The sequence below is a fragment of the Vulpes vulpes genome, chromosome 10, assembly GCF_048418805.1.
Source record: "Vulpes vulpes isolate BD-2025 chromosome 10, VulVul3, whole genome shotgun sequence".
In the NCBI taxonomy this organism is placed as follows: Eukaryota; Metazoa; Chordata; class Mammalia; order Carnivora; family Canidae; genus Vulpes; species Vulpes vulpes.
Window position 1 is genome coordinate 988,519 of NC_132789.1, and position 15,466 is coordinate 1,003,984.

The following is a 15,466-nucleotide window of genomic DNA, read 5'->3' on the forward strand; positions in this document are numbered from 1 at the left end:
TTGTGGCAGGTGTCAGAAGTTCCTTCCTTCTGAGGCCAAACAATAGTCCACTATATGGACGGACCCTGTTTTGATTGTCCACTCATCGATGGATCCTGGGGTCACTTCCACATTTTAGCCACTGTGAACAACGCTGCTACGAACACGGGTGTGCAACTATCTCCCTGAGATCCTACTTGCAAGTCTTTGGGGCATGTACACAGAAGTGGAATTGTTGTTGGACCATACGGTAGTTCTATTTTTAACTGTATGAGGAAACTCCATACTGTTTCCCACAGTGGCTGCCCTGTTTTACATTCCCATCACCTGGGCAAGAGGGTTCCAGTTTCTCCACATCCTTGCCAACACTAGTGATTTTTTGACTTTTTAAAAATAGACATCCAAGTGGGTGGGAAGTGGCTTCTCACTGTGGCATTGATTTGCATTTCCCTGGTGATGGGTGAGGCTGAGCATCTTCTCATGAGTGTTGGGCATTCATTTGTCTTCTCCAGAGACATGTCCATTCAAACCTTTGACCAGTTTTTAATCAGGTTGCTGTAGTTGCAGTTCTTTATAGATTCTGGATAAAACCTAGCCATGTCCACTGCCTATTTATTGTGTGTAGCTGCGTTGGAGCTGCACCTGCAGAGCCGAGCAACTGCGTGGCCTGTGTGGCCTGCAAAGCCCTATTTCCACCTGACTCTTTACGGAACGGTTTGCCCACCTCGCCTGGGCCTGGTAAGGGACCCTGCGGCACAGCAAAGAGAGGCCATGCCATGGTCCTTTCTTACCAGCTGTGGGTCATTTCCCCAAGCAGAAACCCAGGAATTCCGGGAACCCCGGGTGGCTCAGTGCTGCCTTCAGCCCAGGGCGTGATCCTGGAGACCTGGGATCCAGTCCCACGTCGGGCTTCCTGCATGGAGCCTGCTTCTCCCTCTGCCTGTGCCTCTGCCTCTCTCTCTCTCTCTCTCTCTCTGTGTCTCTCATGAATAAATAAATAAAATCTTAAAAAAAAGAAAAGAAAAGAAACCCAGGAATTCCAGTCAATTCCTGTCCCTGTCACCGCCACCACAACTCCTAGGGCGGGTCCACTCTTCAGATGTGACCTCTGGCAGGGAGGTGGGCCTGGGGCCAGTGTCCCCTCCCCCACTCCTGACCCCCTCCCCCCAGCACTGTGCTGACAGCTGAATAACCTCCCTGGAAAATGGGAGAGGTCCCAAAGAGGATTAAGCAGAACAATGTCGATGAGCTGGCTTCTTCTGGAGGAGTCCTTCAAAAGGACAGGATGCCTCCCTGCCCGCGGGCCCCAGTCTGACTCCAGCCCTAGAGCTTGCCCCCAGGAGGCACCCCTGAGGCCAGAGCTCCTTCTGGAAAGGAGAACTTAGGCAGTTTCTCAGAGCACAGGCTCTGAGAGGAAGGGTATCCCGCCGCCTCTGCACCGGTACTGAGCACCAGGAGACATGGGCAGGTGGACGTGGGCATATGCTCCCTCGATGGGGAGGGTGCCAGCCCGAGGGCTTCCCTGGAGGCTCTGGGCCGGTTTCAATCCAAGCCCGGGGGAAGGGCTACACCTTCATCCCTCTAGGCAGAGAAAATTGGTAGTATTATATAACTCAAAACATAAACTTCCCCTACAACCCAGCAATCCTAGTCTTGAGGTACACAAAGTCCTGAATGGGAAATATCCATTCACTGCAGCCAATAGCTCAGAGTTGGACGCGAAAGTCCATTCCCAGGCAAAGGAGAAGCAAATTGCAGGCATAGTTCTTGGCAGCCAGAAGGATCAGACAGAGGTGTGGCCCGGCACAGTGCGGACACTCCGTGCACAGCACGAGCAGCCAGGTGCCAAGAGCCCCATGGGACGCAGCATCCACCAGGAGGCATGGCTCAGCCCTCCCTGGTGCTGGCGGTAGAAGCCGGATTGCTGCCCTGGGGCAGGCGGAGGATCCATGGGAAAGGATGGGGGGGCACCCTGGGGGCGATGGAAGGGTCCTGTGGTGACCTGGGTGGTGCTGAACACACAGCTTCATACAATGATCAAAACACACTGAACGGGGGCATCTGGGTGGCTTGGCAGGTTCAGTGTCTGCCTCCGGCTCAGGTCATAATCCCGGGGTCCTGGGGTTGAGCCCCACATTGGGCTCCCTGCTCAGTGGGGAGTCTGTCTGAGATTCTCCCTCTTCTCTCCCTCTCCCCTCCCCCTGCTTGGGCTCTCGCTCTCTTGAATAAAATATTTTTATAAACTGCACTGAGAGGCGCCTGGGTGGCTCAGTTGGTTAAGTGTCCGCCTTTAGTTCAGTTCATGATCCCAGGGTCCTGGGATACAGCCCCACATGGGACTCTGCTCAGCGAGGAGTCTGCTCTCCCTCTCCCTTCGCCCTCCGCTCACACCCCTGCTTGTGCTTACGTGCATTCTCTTTCTTTCTGTCATATAAATAAATAAAATCTTTACAAAGAAAAACAATAACTGATTATTAGAAAATTCTTCTTTATGGGACACCTTATGGGTGGCTCAGCGGTGAGCGTCTGCCTTCGGCCCAGGGTGTGATCCTAGGGTCCGGGGATTGAGTCCCACATCAGGCTTCCTGCATGGAGCCTGCTTCTCCCTCTGCCTGTGTCTCTGCCTCTCTCTCTCTCTCTCTCATGAATAAATAAATAAAAATCTTAAACACACACACACACACACACACACACACACACTGAATTATGTATGTTTCATCATATATGAATTAAACCCCTCGAAGTTCACTAAAAGGTTGGCAGTGACCCATGGTGCCACATGGATGAGCCTGGAATGCATTCTGGGAAGTGAGAGAAGCCAGATCCCAGGGATCACACCTTGGAGGACTCCATTTGTGTGAGACGTTCAGACAGGGCAAATCCAGAGATGGATAGCAGGGTGACAGTTGGTAGGGGCTGGGGGGGCCGGGGAGGGAGTGCTTGCGATGGAGGTCTCCCACCCACTTGTGGGCACCATGCTGGGGGCCGGTGGGCGGGGAACCCTCAGAGGCAAGTCTGGTGCCAACGTCTCCCGGGGCCCGAGGGAAAAGGAGAGAGCCACTTTGGGTCCCTGGATGCCAAGCATTACGTGACATCTTCCCAGCCACAGGGGGATCCTGTGCTTGCCCTACAGCAGCTCCTGAAGGAAGCCTGGGAGATTCCTGCCCTGCAGAAGGCCTCAGCGGGGCACCTGGGGCGTTTGCACCCTGCTGGTCAGTGACTCAGCCTGACTCGAACTATAGCCACCCTGCTAATGTAGGATAAAGTCACGAGCCTTGCAGGACATCTTTAAGGCATGCAGCAGCCCTGGTGACCTGAGTCACCACAGGCTCGGATAGGGACAGGCCAGGGACAGGGGCTAAGCCTTCCTCAGAGCTCCCTCCATAAGCCCTGAGGCCCAGCTCCACAATTCTCCCAGCTGGACAGAGCTGTTCCCTCTCTAGCCCTCAGGGGTGTCTTCAGGATGCTGCCCAATGTCCCTCCTGTCTCCTCCCCCCCACCAGATGCTGGCACAAGCCTGGCACACCCCCAGGCGCCCCTCAGCCTTGCTGCTCCCGTGCCCCTACTCTGCGCTGCAGGCCCTGCGTCCCCCACAGGGGCTAGAAGAAGGGGCAGAGGAGCAGGTGGGAGCTACTGTTAAAACCGGCTCCTAAGGGGGCTGACGAATTCATGGACTGTCAAAGTATAAATACGGCTGACGTCAGGCTGATGATGACAAAGCACCGCAATCCAAGACACATCCAGGCAGCACATCGAAGTTTGGTTAGAATTTTTTACAAAGGGGGATCCTTGGGTGGTGCAGCGGTTTGGCGCCTGCCCTTGGCCCAGGGCGCGATCCTGGAGACCCGGGATCGAGTCCCACATCGGGCTCCCGGTGCATGGAGCCTGCTTCTCCCCCTGCCTGTGTCTCTGCCTTTCTCTCTCTCTCTGTGACTATCATAAATAAATAAAAATCTAAAAAAAAAAGTTTTTACAAAGGACAGCTTATGTAACTGTGCAGAGACAGATGTTTGTTTTCGTGTACACGGGCAGCCTGAAACGACAGGAAGTCAAAGGTCACTTGCGGCATGGTCCGTTTATGCGGCGTATCTAGGATAAGGAACTGCAGACAGGTTGCTGGTTGCCAGGTCTGAGGGGACAGCCAGTGCAGAGTGACTGCTAATGGGCCGAGGGCTTTATTTTGGGGTGACAAGCATGTCCTGGAAGCAGGCAGAGGTGGCATGTTCAGCAAACGGGTAGTCTAGTGCCGTGCGGACCTCCCTCCAAAAAACCCAGGGAAGTCCTGAGTGGGGGTGGGGGGTGAGGGGGTCTGGCTAGGAGGGAGGTGCTCTGAGGGCTGGGGGAGGGCTCTTGGGGCTCTGCTCTGAGTGGTGGTCCTGCCACCCTCCCCATTTCACAGGTGAGAAAGCCAGGGCCCGACTGGCCCAGGGTCTCTGGCTGGTGGTGTGGAGTGTAGACGTGAGCCCAGCATGGGCGCCACGGGGAAGGGTGCCACCCAGCACCTGTCAGGTGCCTCCCTTCTGGTGGGGCCCCATCCAGAGGCAGGCTGGTTAGCTTGCACTCCATTTTCTTCTAATTAAAATAAATTCATATACCGTAAAATTCACAATTCTAAAGCATGTAATTCAGTGGCTTTAGTATTCAGTTGTGCAGCCATCACCACTACTCATTCCAAAACGTTTTCATCCCCCCAACAGGAGCACCCCAGTCCCATGAATAGCACCTCTGACAGCCACCAACTTTCCTTCTGTCTCTGGATCTTCCCATTCTGCGCACTTTGTGGAATCATACACCGTAGGGTATGTGTCCGCTTATTGCACACAGCGTGATGTTTACAGCGTCCATCTATATGTGGCAGCTCATCCCTTGCTGCTGCTGAGTAACAATCCACTTGGTGGAAAGAATCTCTTGCTTTTAACAGTCAGTTGATGGATATTTGGGTTTTTTTTGTTGTTGTTATTTGTTTTTTTTTACCTTTGTCGGATGAAAAATGCTAGTTACCAAATTTTCTTCCTTTAATGCCCATGGTCCTTGGATGCATCACTTCAAAGAATGCAGAGGAAGGGGGGGACCACAAAGCCAGGCTTATTCGAGGGAGGGGCCCAGAGCGTGGCCATCAGTTTCTAAGTCTAGGGGTTTTTACAGGGTTATCGGCAGGGTGTTTTAATCTGATTCACAATCTCGTACCTGTCATCCCATCAGGCTCTTCCCATCCGTCACGTGGGTAAGGGTGGAGGTCCTTCCAGGGTGCCTTCCTCTTAGGGCAGGGTGGGGCACCCCTACCTCTCTTCCAACCGTCCTTCATGACTCCTACAGGCCATCCTTCTGGAGTTCAGGTGAGGAAAGAGGCCCAGGGCAGAGCCAAAGCGCCAATGTTCTTGGGAGCTGGTGGCAATGTGGCCTGGTCAGGGGGACCGGCCAGCACCAGGGCCCGGGGGCTCCTATTTGGGGAAGAAGAGAGGGCCCAGGAGGCATCTGAGGAGAAGCCCAGTTTGTCCCTGCCCCAGCGGTCTCCACCAGTTCCAGGCCTGGCCACCTGTCGTTAGGTTGGGGCCTGGCCTGTCAGGGGATAGGGATTTCTGCCCACTGAGAGGCCTGTGCCTGGGGCGTCTTGGCGGTTCCCTGCTGGCCTTAGGCCGGGCTGGCAGTCTAGCAAGCAGGGGTCACCATTTCCAACAACCCACAGTTCACCCAGAGTAGGAGGCACATCTCTGTGCTCCCTCCCACCAGATGCCGTGAGCTTCCCTCCTCTGATCTCAGTGCTCTTCCCGATTGCATGGGGGCATCTCTCCTGCCCCAAGGCCTTTGCACTAGCTGCTTACTCTGCCAGGAGGGACCTGTTCTGCCCCAGATCTTCCCCTCAGGTCCTGACCTCCAGGGCACCTTTCATCATCTAACAGTTTATGTTTTATTTATTATGGTGTCTGTTATCTGTCTCCCTCACTGGAGCAAGGACTCTAAGACAAGGGATTCGCCAGACCTAAATTGGTAGCTGCCCTCAGGAAGCCCTCAGTGGGTATTTGTTGTGTGAATAGTTACATGCACTGTCCCTGCCGAAGCTCCCAGACCCGATGGAGGAACCATGATGATTACCCCTGCATCAGTCAGCGTCCTGGTGGGAAACAGCTCTACTCCCAAGAGCTTCCCTGGACCTTACTGGAGAAGCTGGGTGCAGGGAGCTGGGGCCTTGCAGTGCCTGCAGGGTGGGGCTGGGACACGGGGTGTGGGAGGGGGGCACCAAGCAGGAGCCCTGGTTGTAGGACACAGTGTTGGGAGGGCAGCCAAAGGGGGTCCAGGGGCTCCTCCAGCCTGGGCCTCTGATTGGCCAAGTCCAGGAGAAGGGACCAGCTTCCGGGAACTGGTAGAACCTGGCCTGCCATTCACAGGTCTGGGTATCCGGACACAGAGATGGCACAGGACATCTGTCTCCAGGGACAAAACAGAGGCTAGGGCAGAGCTGGGCTCAGGCAGAGCCCCCAGGCCCTGGTCCAGGCCCGCATCACCAACGGCACGGCTCCCCCAGGGACTCGGGGGCCTCCAGGTAAGGAGCAAGTGTCTGGGCACAGACTCCCGCCTTCTGACACAGAGGGCAACACTCTTGGTAGGGTGTCCTGGGCGGGGGCTCAGGCCCGGACAGCCACACCCAGCATACCCATCTTCTTCCTCGCGCCTGGGGCCAGCCTGCCTGCCTTCCCAAGAACCAGGGCTGAGACCTTGGGCAATCTGCTTTTATCCTTGCTTAATTGCTTTCTTCTCTGTAAAATGGGGCCCATTATCTACTAGGGTGCCACCAGCTCCCCAGCTCCTGGGCACTCAGTGGCCACAGCCTCCTCCTGCCTTCTGGGGGCTCGAGTCCCGTAATCAGTTCAGGCTGGCAGGTTGTCAGTAGAAGCAATGCTTTTGCATCCGGAATGGAGCTCTAACGGCTCCTCCTGAGCCCTTTACCCTGGTCTCTGAAACAGCCAAATACTCATCACCAGGGGACCTGGACCCCGGAGAGCCCCCCACACCTACCCCCCGTGGCCATCCTGTAATGAGCACGTAGGGGGAACAAGGAGTAAATCCGTATGGTTTTGAGTCACTGTGTTCTGAGGTGCTGTTTGTTATTGCTGGTGACTTGGCCTGTCCTGACCCACAGGCAGGGAGTCACAGGCTGTCTGAGGATCAAGGAGCTGAGCATACAGCGCCCAGCACATTCCCGACGGATGATTCACGGAGTCAGGCGGGGCGTCCAGCCCCGAAGTCTGTGCCTGATGAGTTCACTCAGCAGCGTGGTGACCTGGCTCCGATGCCCGCCCGGCCGTCACCTGCTGCCGTCCCTCTCAGCCCTGCCCATGCAGGCCTGGGCTCCTCCTCGGGCAGGCCCTCCTGCTGGCAGGCTCTCCCCAGAGCTCCAGAGCTCCACCTGCCGCTTCTGGGGACACAGCCCAGACTCCCTCCTCCCACCCGAGCCACTGGATCTCCAACAGGTGACCCTGTCCTCCTTGACCTATAGGACTGGTCACCGGAGGTGAGTCACCAGATTAAAGGCATGGGAAAAGGAGGGGCTGGGCCCTTGATTGAACCAATTTACTGTAGAGACACTGGGAGGGACCAAGGGGGCAGATTTGATTGTGGATGGAACGAATGACATTAGGGCATCGTGGTTAATATCAGGAAATGTGACAGTTAGTTGTCTGGTAGGAAGTGTCCTTATTCTTTTTTTTTTTTTTAAGAGTTTACTTACTTACTTATTTATTTTTAAATCATTTTTGATAGTTTCAGTTTGGAGTTCTTTTTTTTTTTTTAAAGACTTTATTTAAGAGACAGAGAGAGGCAGAGACACAAGCAGGCTCCATGCCCGGAGCCGATGTGGGACTCATTCCCGAGTCTCCAGGATCACGCCCTGGGCCGAAGGCAGGCACCAAACCGCTGAGCCACCCAGGGATCCCAAGAGTTTACTTATTTATTTGAGAGAGAGAGAGAGCATGAGCAGGGGAAGAGGGAGAAGCAGGTTCCCAGGCTCCTGGGATCATGACCTGAGCCAAAGGCAGAAGCTTCACTGACTGAGCCACTCAGGGGCCCCTGAAAATGTCCTTATTCTTTTTTTTTAAATATTTTATTTGATTTATTCATGAGACACACAGGGAGAGAGGCAGAGACACAGGCAGAGGGAGAAGCAGGCTCCCTCTGGGGAGCCTGATGCAGGAGTCGATCCTGGGACCCCGGGATCAGGACCTGAGCTGAAGGCAGACACTCAACCACTGAGCCCCCCAGGCGTCCCAAATGTCCTTAACAAGACATACAAAGCACTGAGGAGTAACATGTCACAATGTCTGTATTTTACTTTAAAACTGCTTTGGTGGGACGCCACCATAGACCCATCAATGTAAGTGGGCTAAACGCCTCTCGAGTGGGGACACGCTGGCCGGATGAAAAACCCAGAGCCAAGTAACTGCACGCTGCCCTAGCCACCTCCTGAGATCTGGGGCCCGCGGCTGGCAGCCCAGGAGAGACGCGCTCTGGGGAGTCTGCGGACTGCCCTGGGGACTCCAGGGGCACAGGTGCATCAGCAACCGCCCCCCCCCCCCCCCCCCCCCCCGCCAAGCTGTTTTACAAACCCTGTGTGACTTGTGCATAATGGGCAGTCGTGCAAGGTCTCACCCACCGAGCTTCCGTCATCTCCCCTCCATCCCATGGAGAAATCCGGGTTTTCTTCCATTCACTTAGTCATATCACTGTTTCTCATCCATAAGGGTGTCTTTTCATTTTTTTTTCTCAACTTTCTAACATCTGCCTGGTTCCCTCCTGAGCAAAGTCTTTAACACCTCTTCATTTTTATAGCTCTGTGAATCATGACTTTCCCTGTTTTGACTATCTTTTAACAACAGCATAGGGGGTGTGTTGTGCCTGCTTTCCTCATTCTCTGTGCCCCGGAATGAGCTGGCTCCCCACTGCTGCCCGCCAGCTCTGCTCCGAGCCCACTGGACATTCTGACCTCAAGCCCGTAGGCTGGTTCTGGACTTCTGCTGCTAACATCAGGCTGCCGCAAACGTTCTCACTTCTCTTTCCTCACATGAGTTCCTCTGGGACGTGTCGGGGGGTGGATTTGCCAGGGAATTGGCATTATAAAACATCTCCCAGGGGGTGCAGAGATTGGCACACCCCCAGAGCTCCCCTTGACCCATTCCTTGCTCCTTGCCAGCACTGGCCTGGGACACCCTGAACAGGGCACAGATGCTGATGTCAAAGAGCCCATCTCCGCCGCCTCAGATGGCTGCTTTTCCAGCTGGGTGCCACTTGTTTCCTATTTGGGACATGCCTGCTCATGTCTCACCAGGCCAGGCCCTGAGGAAGGAGGAGCCGACCCCCCCGCTCCAGCTATGAGGATCGCCTGGAACAGCACCTGGAATAGAGTGGGTGCCCTACAGACACCTGGATAATGGATGAATGTGTGGAGGAGGTGTGTGTGCTGAAGGCATGCAGCCAGCTCTTTCTGAGGCCACAGGATCTTTGCTCTGCACTGGATGGGGAGGGCCTAAAAGCTGAGGGGCCCTGGGCTGCCACACATCTCCAGACTGGGTGGGGGATGCAAGGACAGAAGTCCTGTCCTTCCCACATCTGTTCCACCCTCTCCTGGTCCTTTTGTCGTGTCCAGGAGGGAAGCTCACGAGCCACTCACATTGGTCCCTCGGTGCCTTTGGATGAGGAGGCTGGAAATCAGATCTCCTGGTTGGGGGTGTCTCGGAGGTGGCCAGCCCCTGCTGCTGTGCTGAGTTGGGGGATGCTCCACAGCCTTGGGCTGGTTTGCTGAGATGCGCTACTGCTACTGTGTCTCTGGCTGGCATCTGGGGATGAGGGTCCTGGGTCACCCCTGTACTGGTGTCACCTGCCCACCGATTATAGGGCTGCATGAGGTAAAATGAGCTGCTTGTCAAGCCGCTAAACCACGTTCTCCAAACCCCCAGAAGCATCCTTCTTTTCCCTTGCTGACAAGTGCTCGCTTTGGCATCTGCTCCTAATCAATGTGTCAGAGACGTGGCTTCCACAGGGCTGATCACCAAGACTCCCCCCCGCCCGTGCAGGTGTCTGCCGAGCTCCTGGGGGTAGCTCTCACCCTTAGACCCCGGCCTCAGCCCAGCCTCACTGCTGAGTCCACACCTGGGCAACCCTGGACGAACCCAGGACAGGGTCGCAGATACTCACCCCCCAGGACCTGCCCACTGGGCCTTCGTGGGAGCCCCCGCCCCAGGCCTGGACCAAGACAGGCCTGTAGACCTCTGGAACCCACAGCCTCCAGAGCACGGCAGGGGCCCCTGTAGGACCAGGGAGAACGCAGGGAACTGCAGAAGCAGAGGCAGAGACGTTAGATGGGTTCATGCTTTTGAATGACAGACACAGGCAGGGGTAGGGGGTGCGGGGTGGAGGGTGGGGGTGCTGGGCTCCTCTGCTCCACCCTGGAGGCCACAGCATGTGCCCAACCCTCACCCACTATGGGCACAACCTCCCCAGTGGCAGATGACGCAGGGGTGTAAACAGATGACAAGTGCCCCACGGCTCCTAAGGGAAGCCAGCTGCCCGCTCCCGCGTGCACACCCGACAGTGAAATGGGTCTCAGCAAGAACGAGTGCGGGTGTTCACAGTCACTGCGGCCAGTGGGCAGGAGCACCCCGCTGATGTGCGGATGAACAGGACAGGACGAGGCCCAGCCATCCAGGGGCGTCGTTCTCAGCCCCAACAAGGAACGAAGCTCAGATTCAGGAGCCTTGGAGACGGGTCGGGCAGAAGGCAGACACGAAATGACAGCCAAGAGGCAGGTGCATAAACTGAGCAGGTGCACGGGGAGGAAGGGGCTGCATGGGGCTGGGGACAGGATCAGGGGAGCGTGCCACCCCCGGTGCAAAGCTGATGCCAACAGGGGCCTGGCCAGAGGGCATGCAGCGGACGCCTCTCTGGGAGGCAAGGAAAGGCTGAGGCTGTCTAGGGGTGCGGCGTGGGGCATGGCCGGAGGGGATCGCCTTGGGGTCCACATTGCTGTGGCCTGGAGCTCCTCCCTGTGGCGACCTAACACTGGCCACCTCCCCAGCAGCGACAAGGGGCAGCCCCAGAGCCACAGACCCCACGACCACGGACACACAAACGTCTTGAGACAGCTCTCAGCCCTGGCCGCCTGTGCAGACCCCTGGGGGCTCTGTTCCTTCTGGGACGCGTCCCGGGTCTGGTTCTGGCCACAGCATGCTGTGCCCTTCGCTGTTTATTCACAGTCCCCACTGCCACCCTAATTCCTGCAGGTCACCTGGCTTCAGAAGAGAGCACCATGACAAATATGCACCCGTGTGGCTCATCCATGTGCCCGCCAGGGCCTTGGTGAGGCCGAGAGGCCATGTCCCCCATCCGTGGCCGCCCAGTCTCAGGGGCAGGGACTCTGGCTCCAGCACACCGGGCTGTGTCTGGCGGCGGCCACTCGGCTCTAAAGGAAGCTCCTACACAGCGGGCTCCCGGGCCCGTTCTGTGCCGAGCTCTGCTCTCTCCCTGCGGCAGCCTCTCCCCTGCACCTCCCTGACTACGGGCGCTGACCTCTCCCGCCACAGTCAACAGAGACACATTTAAGGCCCCTGTGCGAGGCCACCCAGAATTCCCAACACCTGCTTTCCCTCCCAGAAGTGTCCCGGTCCGGACGATAAATCAATTAATAATCAGGTGGTTGCAGTCCCTGATGCCACATCCTGGGCCGGAAGCCTGCGTGTGGCTGAGTGTGCCCATGGCCTCTGTTACCTGTTCGTTCATCAACAAACGTTGGCGGAGTCAGGCACGGTTTTATGGCCACAACACGGAACAAAAGAGGCCAAATCTTTGGACGCCAGTGAGGAAGAGAGACAACCAGCAAAACCCAGACGGATTCTACAAACCGGCGGGTCCGACGGGTGAAGGCCGTTGCTGAGCAGGTGGTGTGGAGACAGACCTGTGTGCGTAGAGGACACAGATGGGGGGGTGGAGGGCAGGGCCGCAGTGAGGACTCGGGGGTCGGGGCAGGAGCCTGGTCTGGGGGGTATTCCATGGGACCCTGTGGCTGCCACGTGGAGATCATCCCAGAGGCTTCTGGGGTAGTACAGGGGACCAGTCGGGGGGCTGCTGGAATGTTCCAGGCAGAGCTGATGGGGCCTTGCTGGGTGTGTGTGGAAGGTGGGGCGGGGACTGGGAGAGGAGTATGGAGTAAGTGGACAGCGGCATGGAGTCTGTGCCCAGAACAAGCAGCTCTGGGGGCCCTCAGGGGCCCGCTCTTTCCCTTGGGAAGTTGGCGCTGTGTGGCCGGTCAGATTTTCCAGGCCGGGCACCACAAGACCTCACGTCTCGTGTGGTTTTCTTGGAATGTGGACTGATGCTCCGTCATCCGGAGAGGTTGGGTCTGTCCCCTCCCGTGGCTCAGGCCAGCCCAAGACCTTGGCAGGAGCCGGCCCACCTGGTGTCTGAGATGAGGTCGCAGCAGCGGTGCAGTTTGTCCCACTGGCTGCCACGTGAGGACACCCAGGCATGCGAGTGAGGCCCCTCCAGAGCCAGTACCACCACCCCCTGGGCTAGGCTACGACCTGGCTGCAGGTCCTGGCAGCCGCCAGGGGAGAGCCATGTGGCCGAGCCTGGGAAAGCCCAGACACGGGACAGTAGTAGATCACTGTCGCTGCTGTAAGCCATAAGCTTTTGGTGACCTGTCACAGTGTCTGGCAGATGCCCAGGGAGAGCGGGCAGTTGGCCCCATGGTCTGTGTGCCTTGGCTTCCTCTCATTCCTCCAGAGGTACCACGGTCCTGCCACCCTTTGTAGGCTCAGGGAGGGATGGCAGAGCCAGCCAGGGGCCGATTTCTATCTGGGGACAGTGGCTGCAGGCACGCGTTGCTGGGAGAAGCCGGCCGGCTATGGCTGTGGCTGTCACCCGTGTTGCTGCTGTTCGGTCCCCAGAGCGTGGAGGAACGTCCGCTCACCATCTTTGGGGATCCCATGTGCATCGTCAGGTGGCTGCCTCCATACTCACACCCCCCGGACACGGGGAGAACCACAGGAGAGTTTGGCCCCCTGGATTCCACTCCCAGGCCCTGTGCCCGCAGAACCCACCCTTGGCAGCTCACTGCCCCTCTAGGTGCCCAAGCTTCCTCACCTGGAAAACAGATGCGACATTCCCCTCCTTCGTGACACTGAGCGGATCCAAGAGTTTGTATTTGTAAAGTGCAGAACAGCCGCATCACTGTGATGATTCCCTGGGGTGATGAGTGCCCCAGAGCCCCCCAAGCCCCCAAGCTGCTCCCAGGGGTGGAGGCGGAGAGGCCGGGGCGCGGCTGAGATCTGAGTCTGGTCTTGGGGTGCCGTGCCCCAAGTGTGGTGTGTTTCCACCCCCCACCCCTAAGTCTGCAGGTGGAGGCCCCACCCCGGTGGGATGGCACTGGGGGGGCTTCTAGGCAGTTGGATATGATGAGGTCATGGAAGTGGGGCCCCCACGGGACCTGTGTCCCCATGCGGAGATCAGGGCTCACGATTTCCCGAGTGAACACAGCAGGGACTCGGCTCTCCCTGGCACTGACCTTAGCAGCACCTGACGGCCGACTTCAGGCTGCAGAGCAGTGTCTGCTGTGTGGCCCCTCTGTGGTGCCTCCAGGGCCTGAGCTAAGCCGGTGAGACAGTTTCCCCACATGCAAGGTGGGGGCCGGAGTGGCTGCGTTCTCACCTGGGGCCCCCCGTGCGGGAGTGTTTGAAAACCTGCTCCCGAGCACACAGAGGTGTGCGTGTGCAGCCGGCGCCTGGGCCTGGTGTGTGCTGCAGGTGGGCGCCTTGTCCTCACAGGTGTGGGCCTGTCTCCGGCCTCCCTCGGGGGTGGGATCTCTAGCTCTGCCCCATGGCTGCTGGTCCCCCGGGGGCACAGCCTCTCCCAGCAGAGCCAGCAGAGGTTGGGCTGAAAATCCAGAACTCAAAGTGCGTGTCTAAAGGGTGACTCAGTGAAAACTGAAAGACAGTGTGGGTCGCATCATTCTGGGACGTTCCTGCCATTTTCTTCTTCACATGGCACCGAACTGGTGGGGAAGTTTTAGGAAAGAGCATTTGGCTTGAACACAGCACCAGACCACCTCCCACATCCAGAGCCCTGGTCCTTGCAGGCCTGGTCCCTGCCAGCTGTGCGCCCCGGGGACTGGCAGATGCTCTCTGGGCCATTTCCCCAACTGCACATGGGTCTTGGGTGGGCTTCCCCAAAGCTGCAGAAGGAAGTGGGGCCACACAGGGGGCATCCTCGGTGGGCAGGAAGCAGCCTGTCCCCCAGGGAGGCCTGTCCGTCTTGTCAGGTCTGATAGGCAGAGACCCCTCCCAGCCCCAAGCACCAGATGGCAGACAGACGGGGCATGCGGCCTGGCTCTGGAGCCTGCCCGCCCACTGGTGGCAGACTCATGTCCACATCCAGGGTGGGCTCTGGACCTGCCATTGCTGTCTGGGTGTCAGGGAGGGACGGGGCATGAAGTCCTAGGAGACTGTGCTCTCCTCTGGGAACATTTCCACCTCTCCCTGGAGCCAGTGGCAGGGAAGTGGGGGCTGGATGAATGTTTTACCAGCAGGGAATCCCCCATGGGCTGGCCAGGCCGTTCTGGGTCTCCCCACCCCTGCTGCTCCCTCCCTGGCCTGCCTCTTACGTCTGACTGCATGACCAGCTCCTCCCTTTGTTCCTGTCCTGCTCAGGGCAGCCTTTCTGGATGCCATGCATCACACTGACCGAGGTGGGGGCTGGCGCACATGGCGGCCCCACTGTGCTCCGTTGGCAGGGCAGGGCTGAAAATCTGAATTGCTACCAGGTCCAGGTGATGCCGATGCTGTTGGGGGACGCTTGTTCTAACAAGGCCCCTCCAGGCAGTCTGTGCACTCACCTTAGGGCCTCTGGGAATCTCTGGAATCAGAGGAACCACCACCCCCTCAACCCCTGGGGCTGGGGCAGGACCTCACATCTAGAGCCACAGTGGGCTTCCGTCAGGAAGGGTGGAGCATCTGGGGGCAGCCACCGGCGTCTCTCCTGCATGAGGGGTGCAGTTGCTCCTCTCTGCTTCTCCAGGTGGGAGGGCAGTCCCTAGACTGGCTGCCCAGCTGCCTCCCGTACTTCCTGTTGGGTGGCTCCCTGATTTTGGCAGCTGGTGTCCCAGTTGCTTCACTGAGAATGGGCACCAGCCACGGGAGAAGCGTGTGCACGCAGGGAGGGACCATCAGTGAGCACAGGGCAAATGTGCCAGAGCACCTGGCCCCTACCTGCAGGAAGCAGTCTTGTTTCCCAGGGTGGGCCTCAGCTCCCCCACCTAGGAAACTGGAAACGGGTGTAAGGACAGGAGGACAGGGAGGGTCAGGAGGTGCTGGACAGGAACGTGTCAGAGACCAGGGGAGGGAGTGAGCACCACACAGGCCTTCCGAAGAGCAGAAGGGCCTGGGCCCAGTTGGCACGCCTCCCCCCAGGGCCACCTGCAGTGCATCAGTGAGCCCAGACAGAGCCG